General features: G+C 39.3%; 1 protein-coding gene across 4 annotated transcripts in view; it reads right to left on the bottom strand.

Moving 5' to 3' along the window:
* The window catches only part of SGCG (sarcoglycan gamma), a 104036-nt gene extending 94957 nt beyond the window's left edge, over positions 1-9079 (bottom strand). For 2 of the 4 annotated variants that reach the window (XM_014879658.2, XM_014879660.2), the window contains exon 1: positions 8878-9079. The gene's annotated coding sequence lies outside the window, so the exon portion shown is untranslated. The remainder of the gene's footprint in view (positions 1-8877) is intronic. The other 2 variants (XM_014879659.2, XM_088159494.1) reach the window with 1 other exon arrangement.
* Between the last annotated feature and the right edge of the window lie 6468 nt (positions 9080-15547).

The following is a 15547-nucleotide window of genomic DNA, read 5'->3' as shown; positions in this document are numbered from 1 at the left end:
ATGGGCTACTTCTAGGTGATGTCTGTTGCAGCTGATTGCAGAGACAGCTTGTTACTACAACCAACTTCAGTCAAACTACTTATTGTCAGGTATAGCATTTTCTTATTTTTCCACAATTGCCAATAAAGTCAAAGAAGTATGATGGCTGATGGTTTTAGTTAACTGACTACTTTCATGAAGGCATTGTATTTGCAGAATACTGCCACAGCTCATTAGTAAGAGATGGAAAAATCACATAGTAGTTCAACCTGCCAAGACAAATTGAAGTGCCAAGAAGTAATCTTGTGCTAACTAGTAAATATATATTAACTTTTTTAGAATATTTTGCCACATGAATAAGAAAAAATGGCCTGAAAAAATAAGTGAATTGTAACATAGCTGTAAGGTAAGCATGTAGTGAACTCAACCAAAAGTGTATTCCCATAGCCCAACTAAATTTTCCAAAACCTTATGGAGCTTCAATTGAAATAAAAACAGGATTTCACATGCAGTCATGAAAAATATTTTAGTCTAGTCACTTCTGCTGTTACGATTTTCTGCACACTCCTCAAAAAGACTCCTTGAGTTCAGGCTCATCATTTACACAGTGGGCTGAAAGCTGCAGTACTCATGGGAAAGAGACTGACCCTGATCAGAGATTATACCTGAAAATGACAGTAAAATCAATAAACTTTAATGATAGATAGGTAGATGAGAAGTAGATTTCACAGATGGCCTCAACTCTTGGATATTTGCATAAGGTGCTGATTTCTGGACAGGCATGGATCTTGGTGTAAGCCTGTCAGCCAAGAGTGGATGCAGCAAAATATTGGCTGGCATTGTGGGCTGGAAAAATGGCAAAATTTTCTGTACTTGCTCACCAGCTTGATAATAGGACTAAAGAAAATATATGAATCAGTATGCATGTCCAAAAATTATTATCTGCCAGTGTAATGTCTTCAATCAGTGTTGCATTCATCACAGATAAAAGTCTGGCACGCTCAAAGACATATGTGCAGACATAGGTGCCAACTATACAAGCAACCTGAGACAAGAATTCACTGGTATGCTTAGGCACACTTGCATTTTTTTTGGAATGGAGGACTGAATGGATTTGTTATTAGCATGTTTTTGGAATCAGCTGAGCAAATAATAATAATGGATGCCTAGTCGGGTTACTGATTCAACTGGCTGCAAAGTCCACCATTTAAACACCAAACAAAATAAAACAACCAAAAAATATCTGAATACTGCTCCTGAAAAAAACTGCCATAATTAACACATGATTTCAAAATGTCAGTATTTCAAAATATTCTGAGGAATTCAGTACTTGTAGTGTATGAGACATTGTATGACAGTAAAAGTCCCAAGAAAAAAATATAGATGTGTCTTAGAGAGATTACCACAAAACACTCCCAAAACTGAGAACAGTTTGGCAATCATTAGGGTTTAACTAGTAGATAAAATAGATACTTAGCACCATACTTAAAAGGGAGGGATAGTTCCTTTTAGCACAGATATTTCAATTATCTCAGATTTAAGACTGACCTTCACTTATGGGAATAAGAAAGCAATGACAGTGAAAATTTCCTTATAATCTTCCTTACTTCCTTTATTGCTCAAATGCTAGTGTTCAAAAATATATAAGCAATACCTATTCTTGGAAAACGTCTAAATAGGGATTAGGAAGGCAAGATACAAGCTGTACAAAGAGCAGAATCATACATATATCCTGAATATACAGTATTAAGAACCCAATAACCCATGTTGATGGGTTACTGCAGACACTTCAGAAGCAGCATAATGAGTTCCCCTAAAAAGGCAGGCCTGATGAGACTGCTATATTGCTCTACGCCATCAGAGAAATGTGCTGTTAAGAAGACAGCATATGCTAACAAAAGTGTACTATTACAGAAGATTAAAAAATACCTTTTCCCATAAATGCATATGGCTTTCTTGAAACTCTGGAGGACAGGCACAAATTTTCACTACTGATCTAAGTAAAGCTGACTTTGCTTTTCCATTGAGAAGTCAGAATTCAAAATTTCAGTTGCCTCAAGTCTAGCATATCCTAAACACGCAATGCTCAAACGTAACATGAAACCAACTGTATTCCTTAAAAGGCAATATTTTTAGTTGCATTTTCAATTTCTTAATGTATTCCCTTTCAATATAGTCAATAAAGACCTGTGCAACACTAATATGGCTGTAGCTTTCAAAGCTATGTTCAGTTGCATCAAGAAGTACAGCACATCTGCAATGCTTAACCTGAAATAATCTTTTGGAACAGACAAAGTCCTTAGTGATACCTTGGGTAAATTGTTGCAAAACTTAACTGAAATTTCATGGTAATTTCACCCTAGAAAAAGCCATGATGAAAGAGTGTTCTTATCCCCCAGAGCACAACCTTTTTTTTCCTTTTAAAGTGGTATTTAAACCAAGGAGTATCACAGCTTAACATGACTATTAAGTTCAAAGGTGTAATAAGTGATTCAGACCATCTAAATTTAATATTGTAACTTTCTCTACACAGACTGAACAAGAATAAAGCATTAAATGTTCTGGAATTAAAACACTGTAACTGACAAGATGATTTAATTAGACTACAGTAGAAGGCTCTCTGAAGGCTATCTGTCCTGGTGTCACTCACTAAAACTATGTAAGTAACAATAAGTAAAGACAGTGCATGCATCTTTCCACAGCACTGTGCTTGCTGCATCTAACAATTATATTGGCAGCACAGTCACAGCCATTTCCACATTAGTTGCTGAAACTCAGATTCCTGCATATATTCCCGTGCATTCCTCTATGCAGATCGCAATCCCTAACTATGAGCAGGATTACCTCCAATAATATAGAGACTTCTGTACGATCCCTAACTCTTTTGGGATGTTCTAGTGCCCACTTGGATGGGGCTTTGTACAACCTGGTGCAGTAAGGGATGTTCCTGCACATGGCAGGGGGTTTGGAACGGGATTACCTTTAAGGTCCCTTCCAACTCAAGCCATTCTACAATTCTAGGTCTTCTGGGAGCATCTTGCATTAGCCAGCCAGTGAACTAAGGGCAGAATCACAGAATAACTAGGTTGGAACAGACCTCCAAGATCATCAAGTCCAACCTGTACCCTAACACCTCAACTAGACCATGGCACCAAGTGCCACCAAAAAACATCCAAAAAGAACCCAAACAAACAAAAAAAAAACCAAAAGAAAAAAATCCCACAAACAAACAAACAAAAAAAACCAACCAAACTCAACCCTGGCAATTAATGGGGTGACAGATGTTGCAGCTGGATCGCCCTCACATCTCATCCCAAGAAGATCCCAGTGCCTAAAGGCTTGGTAAGCTCATCACATTCCTTTAAAGATCCTGAGAAGACCTCTTGACTTCCTTCTATATCCATGAAGAACACAGCTCATCCAGCAATGAAATGTCCTCAGAGAAGTAATAGGATCTTGCACTTCAGATGAAAAAGTAACTGACCATTGCCAAGGCACAGTAAATGGTTTACTAAAAACTGCACCTTCTTTCTAAACAATAGCAGGCTTCAGAACCCAGTGATTCTGATAACAAGGAGGAGGCAGGATGTCTCTGGACTTCCACAATGGCTGCTATTGCAGTCTTTTCAGGACTGGTTACAATTTTTTTTCACAAGTTATCTGAGAAAGTTTGTTTTTGAGAATGGATTGAGAGATCCCAGTGAAATTTATTTAATTAGCCAGATCTTTCCATTTTGTTTCTCTTTCGTCGGTTGTTTAAGCACTTCCAAGTTTTGAAGTAAGAACCAGGAAAAGACTGAGTCCTTTTTATTTATGTTCATATGTACCTCTACATGTAAAAAATATTGCTGTCTTCAAATCTCTGAGCAAAAAGTCTTCAAAGCCTGAGAAAGTGCTGCATCCAAGAAAATCAAATCAGGGAACCAGCATCATGCTATGATTTTTCACATACAACATCTTTCTCAAATAAAATTGTATATTAGTTTATAATTCCTCATTAGAAAATAAATAATTTGGGGAAAGTGACAGATCGTTATGGACAAAAATTCCTTGTTTCTGAAACCAAATAAATTGCTGGTTTAGAATCAACTTTTCTATGTTATTATGTCATTTTTAGATTAATGAACGGGGGTTTAGGTGTACATTGTGCAATTTCTTGAATCTTGGAACTCCTTCCTCGAAGCTCCTATCTGAAAAGCGATCTACTTTTCTGTAAAAACCATGTTTTTACAGTATCTTTGATAATAGCAAGAATGTTCAATACACAAAATTCCTTAGTGCAATTCTTAGAAAACAAATAGAAGCTAACTCTCCAGTTTTATACAGGCATGATATTATAAAGTTTTCAGAATCATTTATAGTAAATACATCCTCAGAAGTACAGAATGCTTAATGCACAACCACAAGCAAGGAATTTATTTAGGTACTTTTGTATGACTCACATATATCCAAGTTTCCAAAAGTAATTCTTCAGTTTCAGAGGCTGATACATGTAATGTGACTTGACAGCAATATTGACAAATATATTAATTTGGAACATCACAGTGAGTCAATTCAGTGAAGCAGAAAAAAAAATAATTAGATGTTCAGAATCACTCTGTTAAACCTAAGACTCTACATATTAGTAGAAAACAGGTAACATCAAATTTCATAAAAGACTCTTAAGGTTTTCAGTGCCATGCACCCCTAACAGAAAATCAGTTTTCATAACACTATTTTAGTTTTCCTCTAATGTTTCCATAAATGTGTACAAATGTGAAACTTGAATGACCCTTAGAAATTATCTAAAGCATAGCAGTTAATCTGACAGCTCAGTAATTTGACATATTATTCCCCATTACCTGGTGACTAAAGTTACTTACTACAAATAATTGCCAGAAACTAAAAAGTAAAACTAGCACTTCTATTACCTTGTCAATTTTCATGAGGTTTGTGTACAGTATTTTAATTACAAATAGTATATGTGATACAATTGCAAGGGACACTGCCCAGGAGTATTTTGACCTGACTCAGGAAAAGGTATTTGGTTGCTCAGTAAAACTATTGTATTAAAAAGAATTTCTAAATTGAAAGGCACTTTCTTTCCTTTAAAGCTGTGATGTTTTGCAACAAAACCTTTCGAACATATACATACTACTCCTGCTTTGGACTTCATAATGGTTTCTAAAAGACACTAATACCCATATTTATACACTCTTATAATACCTATGGACTGAAACCCATTAGATTGGTTAATTAAGAAAACGTTACATTACCATATAAAGAGAAGGCTCGTCTAGTCTTTCCTGATAGATATTAATCACTTTATTAATATGAGAAGTGACAGAGTATAGTTTTTACATCCAAGCATGACATTAGGTCAAAGAGATCTAGAAGCCAGGACTAGAAATCTTGGTATACAGGACTAAAACTCAGAATAAGGATGTTAAACTGAAAACATGATCTAGGAGAAAATTAAGATACAATTAAAGAATGCAAATAGTTTAACTAAAAATAATCAACTGAGAAAATAGTGGATTAGGACACACAATGTGTAGCTATTCTGGTATTTTGGTGGTTAGAGTTACCATGAGTAAAAATGACCAGCAATACTATATTCTTACATAAAAGACAACACACTACCTTGAACTCAAGCTAATCTTTACAGTTTACTGGTTGGTAAGGCTACAGCTGTAATTTCCTTACAGAACATTCTCTACTATGGAATAAAGGGAGAAATTAGAGGAATTCAGCAGAAAATATTAACTCCCAGAGGTCTAAAAAAGGTGACAAAGAAAGCAAAAATTAAATAATCAGGAGTCTTTCAGTTGAGAGGAAACCAACACCCAGAATGTGCATGCAAAGTGAAAGCTCATTCTGTAGGAATGTTACTTGTGGTGACCAGAAGGAATCTTTTCCCTAAATCTAGTCCTGTCTTTTTACAGATTTATCATATGTACTTCTCAGTGCTGGGAACTGAATTTGTAATTAAGATGCAATTTTCTTTAGCCAGTATATTCTACTTTTTATCAGTTTCTTGCATTTGTAAAAACACTAAACACAGTTAACTAGTTTCACCATGATTTTATCTACTCCAACCACACCAGATAGGTTTAACAATGAAGTAAAAAGTTTTCTATCATGGTCCAAGAGATGCCTTTAAATCAGTTTGCAGTTTTGTTTGCAGTACAAGGTCTGCAAACAAAACTATAAGAAAAAAAGCTGTATATGTAACCACAGTTTTCAGGTAAAAGCAAATACCTCACTTGTTCCCTCATGAACACCTTTACCCAAAATTCCAAGGTATGCATTACCTTCAAAAGCAGTAACTTTGTTTTTAGAGCAAATGTTTATGTTAAAAACCCAACCAAACAAGCTCCCCCTCAAACAAACAAAAAAAATCATAGCAAATAAACCCCAAACCCTCAACCCCTAAGTTCCTCCTTCTTTTTCCCCCTTGACCTAGCTTCCCACACTTTCATACCTTAATGGCAATTTCTAGGCTCCCCTTGCTTTACCTGGCTAATTTCATTGCTTAAGATTTCGCATGCTGTAAAAGAACATTTGTTGGACACCCAGTCACATTTAAACTTCTGACTTCTAACATGAGCTCAGCTTTTGACAGCAATTCCTATATACAATTTGGATATTTTATCAGAACAGATATCTTATTAGCAAACAAAGCATTTTGCTTCAGTATATTCTGTCCATATTCTATCTCTGCATAGCTTAAGTACCAGTACTTCTGTGAATTTAACTAAGATGCTGATATGAATAAAATTAATTCAAATATCTGGTTACAGAACTGAGCATTAAATCTATAGGCTTCTAAATATTACAACTATACCAAAAATCCTAAATTAGACCAAATATCACTACAGCAATTCATCCTTCTGTTTTAGTTACATCCTAGAAGTGATTTTACAAGCAATATATTCACCTCCATAAAAAAAAAAAAATTGAAAAGTTTTTCACACAGTTCAGAATGACATCTCCTTTTAATACACTGCACATGCTCGCTCCTATGTGAACCAAGTTTTAACTGTCACAGTGTCAAGAAAAATGATGATTCCCTAGTCATATCTTATCTTTCCAAGGAAGTAAGAACTACAGAACATTTTACAATAGAAAATTGTATCATATGTTTAATAAAACCTGCCGCTTGCATGAAAGCCCAGAGAGATGTTGTATTTGAAGCTGACAATGAAAAAGAAAAAATAAAAAAACCCAGTGAACAAAATGCAGAAAAGTGGGAAGCATTTCAAGTTTTACACATGTCTATTCTCCTGTTTCCTCAGCCCTCTCTCAGCTTAATGCAAGATAAAAGTCCATTAATAAAAGCCTGAGCACATGTAAAGAAGCCTTAGAGCTGCATTGGGTCATTAACTGTGATAGACCTTCTAAAGGGATATATCCATGTGCCTATTAAGAAAAGTCTCAACCTGAAAATCACCTTAAGTATGGTGCCTTATCAATATTCAACAACCAGGCATTATCTGCAGCAACAGATGTCGTTACCAAATCTAGTCTGCTTTTGAATGCTCCCCTAAATCTGGTTTCAAATTTGTTCTATTAAAAACCAAGCAAATAAACTCCCAAACCAAAAAAGCTACTCATACTTCTTTGATCTAATGAAATTAAGTTTGTTGCATTTAAGTTTTTCCTTCACATTTTGCAACAAATATTGTGGAATTACCTTGGTATTTGAAAGTTTGTTAAGTAAAACGGAACTGCAGCTGATAGTTAAGGTAGACTATCTCCAATTAACCAAGCGTGTTAGCACAGAACATTCTCTGTAAGGGGAAACTGCCTCATTTGAAACGGCTTGAATCTTTCCACTCTCAGTGTAATTTGCAATGTACACATCTTTGTTCAGGCTGGGAGGGAAGGAGGCTTCCCAAGGTACAGATTGTTTGATTAGTTATTTTTCTTTAAAGTCGTTCAATGTTGTTTGTTTGCTTTGAAGCAAAGGTACCTAAAACCTCCGTGTGGAACTCTGCTCACTTTGGATTCCTTAAGTTACTTCAGTTAAACTAAGCAAACTACTTGAGTCTGCCCTTTATAAATTATGAGCAAAGGGGGAAGAAAATAATTGCAAAACATTTAAACTGGGATTTGATCTCCAACAGCGTTATGATGATTCACACATTTTACTAAAAGTTTCTGCTTAATCCACAGATGTTCAGCTAAAAAGCCCCAAAGAAATGTGAATCAAAAAGAACAGCAGTTGCATTTACTGTTACGTCACATAACACAACAAACCTCCTGAAGTCTCAGGCGTACTCCTGTGCGTCTCTTTCAGGTAAGACTTCGCAGTTTGTTTTTCCTAAACATACCTAAACTAACACAAGCAGGCAGGTAAATTTCACACAAGAGTAAGATGTAGCCATTAAAGATGCCGACACTACATTTGCAGGGATACTTGATCCTATTCCTCCGCCAACAAACCGAAGTGAAAAAAACGAAACAAGTTGAGCGAACTGCTGGCAGCACGGCTCCTGCCACCCGGGGGGAAGCTGCGGCACCCGCTACCCACGGCACACACACAGGCTGCTTCTCCCTGTCCCTGGCGCTCCCGTCCCGCGGTGATCCTCTCCCTCTCTCCCTCTCTCCCGCTCTGCCCCTCGCCCCGCTGGAAACTTTCCGCGGGCGCGCTGCGGCCGCTGACAGCAGAGCCGAGCCGCGGGATGCCGGGGCCGCGCTCCCAGCGCTCCCGCCGGGGAGGCACAGCCTGGGGCACCGGAGCTCCAAGCGGCTCCTGCCGACACACCGATGTGCCGCCCTGCACCGCGGTCCCGCCCGCCTCCCCTGCCTTCGCCCCTCGGCTGGCGGCGGCAGGACAACTTTCCAGGGGACGCTTGCCCTCTCCCGGCACTGGAAGCGTGTGGCTCGGGCCGGGCAGGAATGTGGGGCGATTACCTGATGTCCCCGCTCGGCTGCAGGGCAGGGCAGGGCAGAGTCCCCGCAGTCCCCTTCATGCCCGAGGGGCTGCCTCGCCCGCACACACGTCCTCATCCAGCTTCCTGCCCGCGGGCTGCGCCGCCTTCCCTCGCCCTGGCGGGGCGGGCGCCGCTCTCGCGGTCTCGCCGGCGCGGCAGGGAGGGAAGGAGGAACAAGGGGCGGGCACCAGGAGGAGGAGGAGGAGGAGGAGGAGAAGGCGAACAGGGGGCGGGAGACGAGCTGCGCCCTCCCTCTCTCCGCCCCAGCAGCTGAGTGGACGTAGAGCAGCCGCGAACGGGCCGCGCTCCCCGGGTGTGGGAAGCGCCAGGGCTGCCCTGACCTCCGCTGCACCGCGTCCCTGCCGGGTGTCCCCGGCTCTGGCCGGCAGGGCAGGGCAGGGCTCGGCCGTGCCTCTGGAGGGCGCCCCGATCCCAAAGCTCCGCGCTGTATCGGAGCGACCCGGCTCCAGGCTCGGCGGCTGGGCCGGGCAGGGTTAGGCGGGGCTGGGCAGGGTTAGGCTGGGCAGGGTTAGGTGGGGCTGGCCTGGGCTGGGCAGGGCTGGCTCCTCCGCGCCTCGCCAGCTGCTGGGGATGGAGTTTGGGGCCGGTCTCAGGGTGGGACGGGCAGGCAGGGAGGCTTCGGGATGTGTGGTAGGAGCCGGCGCAGGACAGATGTGGTGGAGAGCAAAGGAGCTGGGGAGCGGATGCCAGAGGAGATTGTGAGAAGGTTTGCGCGGTTCAGGAGAAGAAAAAGGGATTGGGGAGGAAAAGAGAGAAACTGACCGAGACAGAGAAGACGGGCGACGTCCGGATTTGGAAGAAGAATGATAAATACATTTTTTCCTGATAAAATTTGCAGGAAGGGTATTCAGAAGGGCAGGGAGGAGTAAATACCAATGGGATAACTGAAGAGGAGAAAGGAATAGGAAAGGATTGTCGGGCAACAAAGGGGAAAATGTGTCCTATCAGTCGGCAAAGGTTTTGGGAAGGTGAATAACTAAGGAGGTAAGGATTCTGAGGAAGCCAAAATTTTACTGGGCTTGGCAGGAAATACATGTGAAACGTAGATGATGGATACGGAGAAGAAGTTTAGCGACCTTATCCTAGAGGTTTAGAAAAATGAGTCGCTGAGGAAGTGATTTTAACTAAGAAGGGATTTTAACTAGAGGAAATATGCCCAAGTGGAAGCGTTGGAAAATTAGGAAATAAGCACAGCAGGAATTGCTGGGCAAGAAGGAACTCTGATATCAAAAGAACAATTCCCAGCTTGAAAGAGCCAGTGCATCTGAGCAGAACACATGAATTCTTGGTTGAAAGGAGTGGGAGTGTCGCTTCTATATTGGGTAGAAATCACTCTGTCCAGAAACTTCTTCCATAAGAATAGTGCAGTATAACTTATCATTTTCTGGCAAATCGTGCCATCCCACATGTGTAGTGGAGAGTTGGATTCAAGCTCTTCAAGCTCTCCAAACTAAACTCACCATTACAACCAGTGTAGCAAAGTGGACCCTGACCAGCCAGAACTAGCAGCAAAAGCTGTATTCCCTACACACTTGATATCATCCTAGTCCTTGGAAAACTGAATTGAGTTTTAGCTTTTAGCCAGCCCAGACTGAAGAACGTATGGGCATGCAGATTCATTGCTTTTAGTGTTTACTGATTGGAAGTTCATTCTGCAGAACTGAACTACCCAGAAATGTCTACTGTTCCTTGTGGGAAATACCTTGAGATATGATGGGATAATACTGGGAAACTGGGATACGTGAAACTGGAGTAGAAATTACTGTGTGTACACTGAAATATGTCATTTACTGCAGAAATGAGAGGGGAAAATGGTGAGCATCAAATTAATCTCTTCATCCAGAAGATAATTTATTATTGGAATAACCCCTTCCTCTGTTGACCTCCTGCAACGTTTTGATCTACAATAAACACTCTAAAGTGGTTTTGGGTTTTTTTAAAGTGAGAGTTTTATTCTGGTCTATTCTAACACCTTGCATCTCAGCTATTGTGAGACAGCTGTAGTGAATTTGTGTCCTGCACAAGGCTTGTATTGTATGAGTAATTTACAATAAACAGAATATTGTAGGCACAGGCTAGCCAAGGTATAGCTTGGATTAAAAAAAACAAAAAACAAGAACAAGGTATCCTAGCCTGCTTTGAGGTAGGACTATGTAATCTATATCTTTCCCTTTGGTTTTCTCTCTTCATTTTTCTTCCTGCCCTTGATTGTGCAGAATCTTCCTTCTCATTGTGGCTCATCAATCCTACCACTGTACTAAAATATCTACATATTTTATGTATCTAGAAATTTTTATGAGAGTTGTTACCAGAGATACAGTGAATGATACTTCGGTAGCCATCTCTTGCATAAAAATGGTGTGCCAGCCTGGACTTCCAGGTGCTGTCGTAGTATTGGAGAAAATAATGATGTTTAGAAATGAATGTTTAGCTGGTTGTTCATAGGAGTTGGAAATTCTCTGGCAGTTACCTGTGGAGCTGCTGCTCAGGACTGGTGAAAATCTTGTATATATGAAACAAGGTGAGATCAGCATTTTCAAGTTATTTCTGAGCTTTGTCTTCCCCAGTTTTTCTTTGGTGGTCATTATGAAAATCTGTAGCTAATCAGGAAATCTTTTGTGAAAAGCCACTCTCAGAGGTGCTGTTTGCTACCAGTTTGTATTGTGTGTTGCAAACAGTCTGAACTGTTATGTGCCTGATTCTGAGATAATGTACTACAGATTATTGTCCTGGATACACTAGCAAGTTTAATCAAAATCAGTGGAAAATTCAGTCATTTTCTTAAAAGTATGTACTTGTTAACAAATTCTATACTTGTTAACATAATCCATAATGTACATGGATTTGTAAATCCAAAGTATAGTTTAAAAATTATTGGTATGGGTAAAATTCTAATAGTATGCTTTAATCACTGGGACAGCATTATAGTTTGGTATGTTGATCACCTAGATTCAATAGTATTAATAATTTGTGCATAAGAATCTATTCCATAGAAAATGAAATACTGTATTATGGATACCAGCTGTAAACTCCCTGAAGAAAACACATTTCTTTTGAGTGACTCTTTATTTTCTTTTTGAAGACAGATTGCTTGTACAGTGGAATAAGCAGTGAGTGAGATATAAATGTAAAGATATTTGTATTTGTAATGAACTGGCTAACGTGTTGATCAGTTCAGGTTTCTATACCATCATGTAAACAGCTGAGTTCACCTTCTCCTCCCTCACCTGTCCCCACCGCCCATCGGCTCCTCACTGGCCATGTTGCTTATGTCTTTTTATGGATTCCTTCTCAGCTGTGACAGAAGCTAAATAGCTTTCCCGATAAAGAAACTCAAGGTCGGAGTTGGGAATAGCTCATACTGACGGCATGGATCCATCTGTACTCAGCTGGCTCAGAGCAGCTTAGTCATTGCTCTCCAAAGTCGTGGCCTTTGGGCTACACTAGGTGCTGTCATGTGCCATGTAAGTGTTAATATGCCAGCATAGCCCTACACTTCAAAAATTGTATGCTGGACTGTGAAATAGCCAGGTTGTCTCTGGGAAATCTCTGTGGTTCAGTGCTACAAATCTGATGCTGTTTTTTGGGCACTTTAGAAAAACAGCAATGACACCCTCCCCCCCAAAAAAACCCAAACCAAACAAAAAAACCCCTAACAACAAAACAAAACCCCTAAAGTTCCTAATATTTTCAGGAATTGTGCCTGAGTGATCATCTTCCTTCTGAGAAAAAAAAATTCTTAGGTTATTTTTTAAGGCCATCTTCCTGGACACCATCCAACTGTGTAAGTTGAATTCTGAAAAATGCAAGGTGGTCTATCTCAGGGCTATAGGATGCTACAGCTTTTCTGTGGCTATGTGTCATATGACCTGCTTTTTCTGTGAGCACCTGTACAAAACATAAAGCAAGCCCTTGACAGCATATTAGCCTCTTCAAGAAAGACAGGGCTTTGTCTGAGTTCCATGGTCAGGTACTGGTAATAGCTTCCCTCTTGAAATCCAAGGATAGAATGACAAGGTGTTTCTTCACATTCATACTCAGTGTCCATGAAAAGAGCCCAGCCTAGGTATAAGCTCCAGAGGACTGGAGCCCATGGGTAACCTTCTGTTGGGAAGTATGCTGTGCTTCTTATAACCCTGAGCTCCTGAGAAATTCATACATATTCCTCTTCAGTTTTTCTGTTGGCCATTTTATTCCTCATACTGCATCTGGAATCCATGATTTTGCCTTAAAGTTGTTTATGCTCTTTACATAGCCACAAGAAGCTAAGTGCGTTCTGAGCATTCTGGAGACTGGCTTTGAAGATTTCTGGCTACTCCTATTAACTCTACAGCCACTTAGGCAATGATATCAGGACTCATTTGCAAACTGGGGTCAGCAGTCTTTTCTGGCACCTTTTCCATTGAGGGGCCCCAGAGTGTAGATATTGGTTTAGTCCAAAGCTCCTTTCAATGTGATCCTGCTACATCCAACCAAGAGGAAACACAGGATAGTTTCCTTGGTTGTTCCTGGCAGGCAGCTTTTTGCATGCCTTCCTTGCCTCCTTTTATTCCTTCATCCCTCTTAAGATTTTTTCCTCTTATATTTGCACGTAAACTTTCAAAGATTTCTTGCTGCAATGCATTTTTACTGTAATTAAGTCAGACTGCACATTTTGCTTGTCTTTTGTACCCTTTAGATCTGACCGATATGAATGCACTGTTAGCAGAATGAACACAGTTCTCATTTCTACCACTTCTGTACCAATTTATATTGTATTATTTTCTTCCCAGTTGCTAGTTTACCTTTTTTTTCCCCTCTGTCTGTGGAGAAAGGGATAAACTAATTGGATTTTAAATGCCATATTGCAGTTCTAAATAAGGTATTACTCATTAAAGATAACCTTTTATTATGACTTACTTTGTCACAAAATGTGTTGTAAGGTCATGTGTTGTCCCTATGTAAAATTGTCAACAATTTTTTTTTTAATTTATTTTTTAATTCTACCTGCTTAAACCAAGTCAGTCAGTGATACAATGTAGTTGGATAAGTGTTTTGGTAGTGTCCTGGTAAAGGTGGTTCATAAGCATGAAACTCGTTTTAAAGCATTTGTAAAAGGGTGGCAATTGCTTGAAAAGTAATTATCTCACAATTATGTATAGTAAAATAGTGTATTATGTTTAAACTGGTCAAATATGACAACTGAGGCTTGTCTTTCTTTTTTTAAAAATGGAATTATTCCCTGAAATTATTAGAATCTCTTTCTTAAGTCATACAAAGAATGAAGATCTCTGTTGTAGATATTCTAGCAGTGGTTATAAACAAGCCCTTTAATATTCTTTCTGTAAAAAGGGTTTAGAATACTGTTAACAGGTGTTTTTTTTCTTTGCTTTGGTTCTAGTTTTACTTCTTCTATCTAAATTGTACTATATCTCTTGCCGAATTGCTATCAACATGCATGCGGCATAACAATTTTATTTTCAAATCTTTACTGTCAGCTGAATAATGTCCTATCATGACACTATCTATGGAAATGTGAATTCCTTGGAGGCTTTGTAATAGTAATCAGTACTTTAAAAATTTCTTTTGTGCCGTTATTCAGACTTTAGCAAGAATGTCATACAGCTCTGAAGAGGAATCATTTTGTTGAGCCACTAGTTCCTGTGTCAACTAGATGAATTTCATGCTCTCTGTACGTCTTTTAAATGTACCCAGTAATGGTGATAATAAATCTGGTGCTTCAGCTATGTTACTACATTGGAATGTTATTTTACATCATTCTTTTATTGTGCAATATTTGTGCTGGAATTACCTCAGCCATCACATCTTATATCTGTCATAAAATTTTAAGTTTCGTTTATGTTAGTATGTATATCTTTGTTTCACTTTTTCCTTTTAAGAATATGGATAACACATATCCCAATAAGGAGCACAAGGAAAGTAAATAACAATAGAGAAATTAAATATTGTGGGTTACAACCATCCATATAGAAACAAATTAATACATTGTAGCACTATCATGAACAGGCCAGGAATTCTATCCTATTTGTAGGCTGTTAGGAATATATACTACTCACTTCAGCTGCTGTACTGGGTATATTCAATCATATATATGGCTAAATATTTACAATGTGGACCATTACTTTATGTACAGTAATGCATAGAGAAGTCCTTTAATGGTACCTATAGATAAAACCATTTAGAATAATCCATGAGAATCAGTGCTCAGGTCTTCTCCCACAGCGTCACACGTGGAATAGCAATGTGCCCTGTTTGCTGTGCCATTGCTTCTGTCCCGACTCAAAAAAGAAAAATTTGGACTGTTATGAAATCCGCAAACAATTTAGAGGCTTTCAGAATTGCTTGCTCCCAATTAAAGCAACTTTCACCCTTCAAGGCATTCACATTGTAGTCTTGAGGCTACAATGATATTTGAAACTGTTCTTCTATGAGAGGTTAGTGACAGAATGCACCCCAAATTGTCCCCTATCTGCTTATAGAAGAATTTCTACTCTATGTTCTTACAGAAGTTCAGAAAGATTCTGAAGTTAGATTCCAGTGTGGCAAATCACTTAGAACTTCTAAAGGAATATGGGATCTTCTGAGAGCCCTCAGTCCTGTGTTTCTGGCTTTCTGAAACACAATGAAGA

This window comes from Sturnus vulgaris, chromosome 2 (genome assembly GCF_052056855.1).
Source record: "Sturnus vulgaris isolate bStuVul1 chromosome 2, bStuVul1.hap1, whole genome shotgun sequence".
Taxonomy (NCBI): Eukaryota; Metazoa; Chordata; class Aves; order Passeriformes; family Sturnidae; genus Sturnus; species Sturnus vulgaris.
Note: the sequence above shows the minus strand (reverse complement) of the source record. Positions and strands in the feature narration are given on the sequence as shown.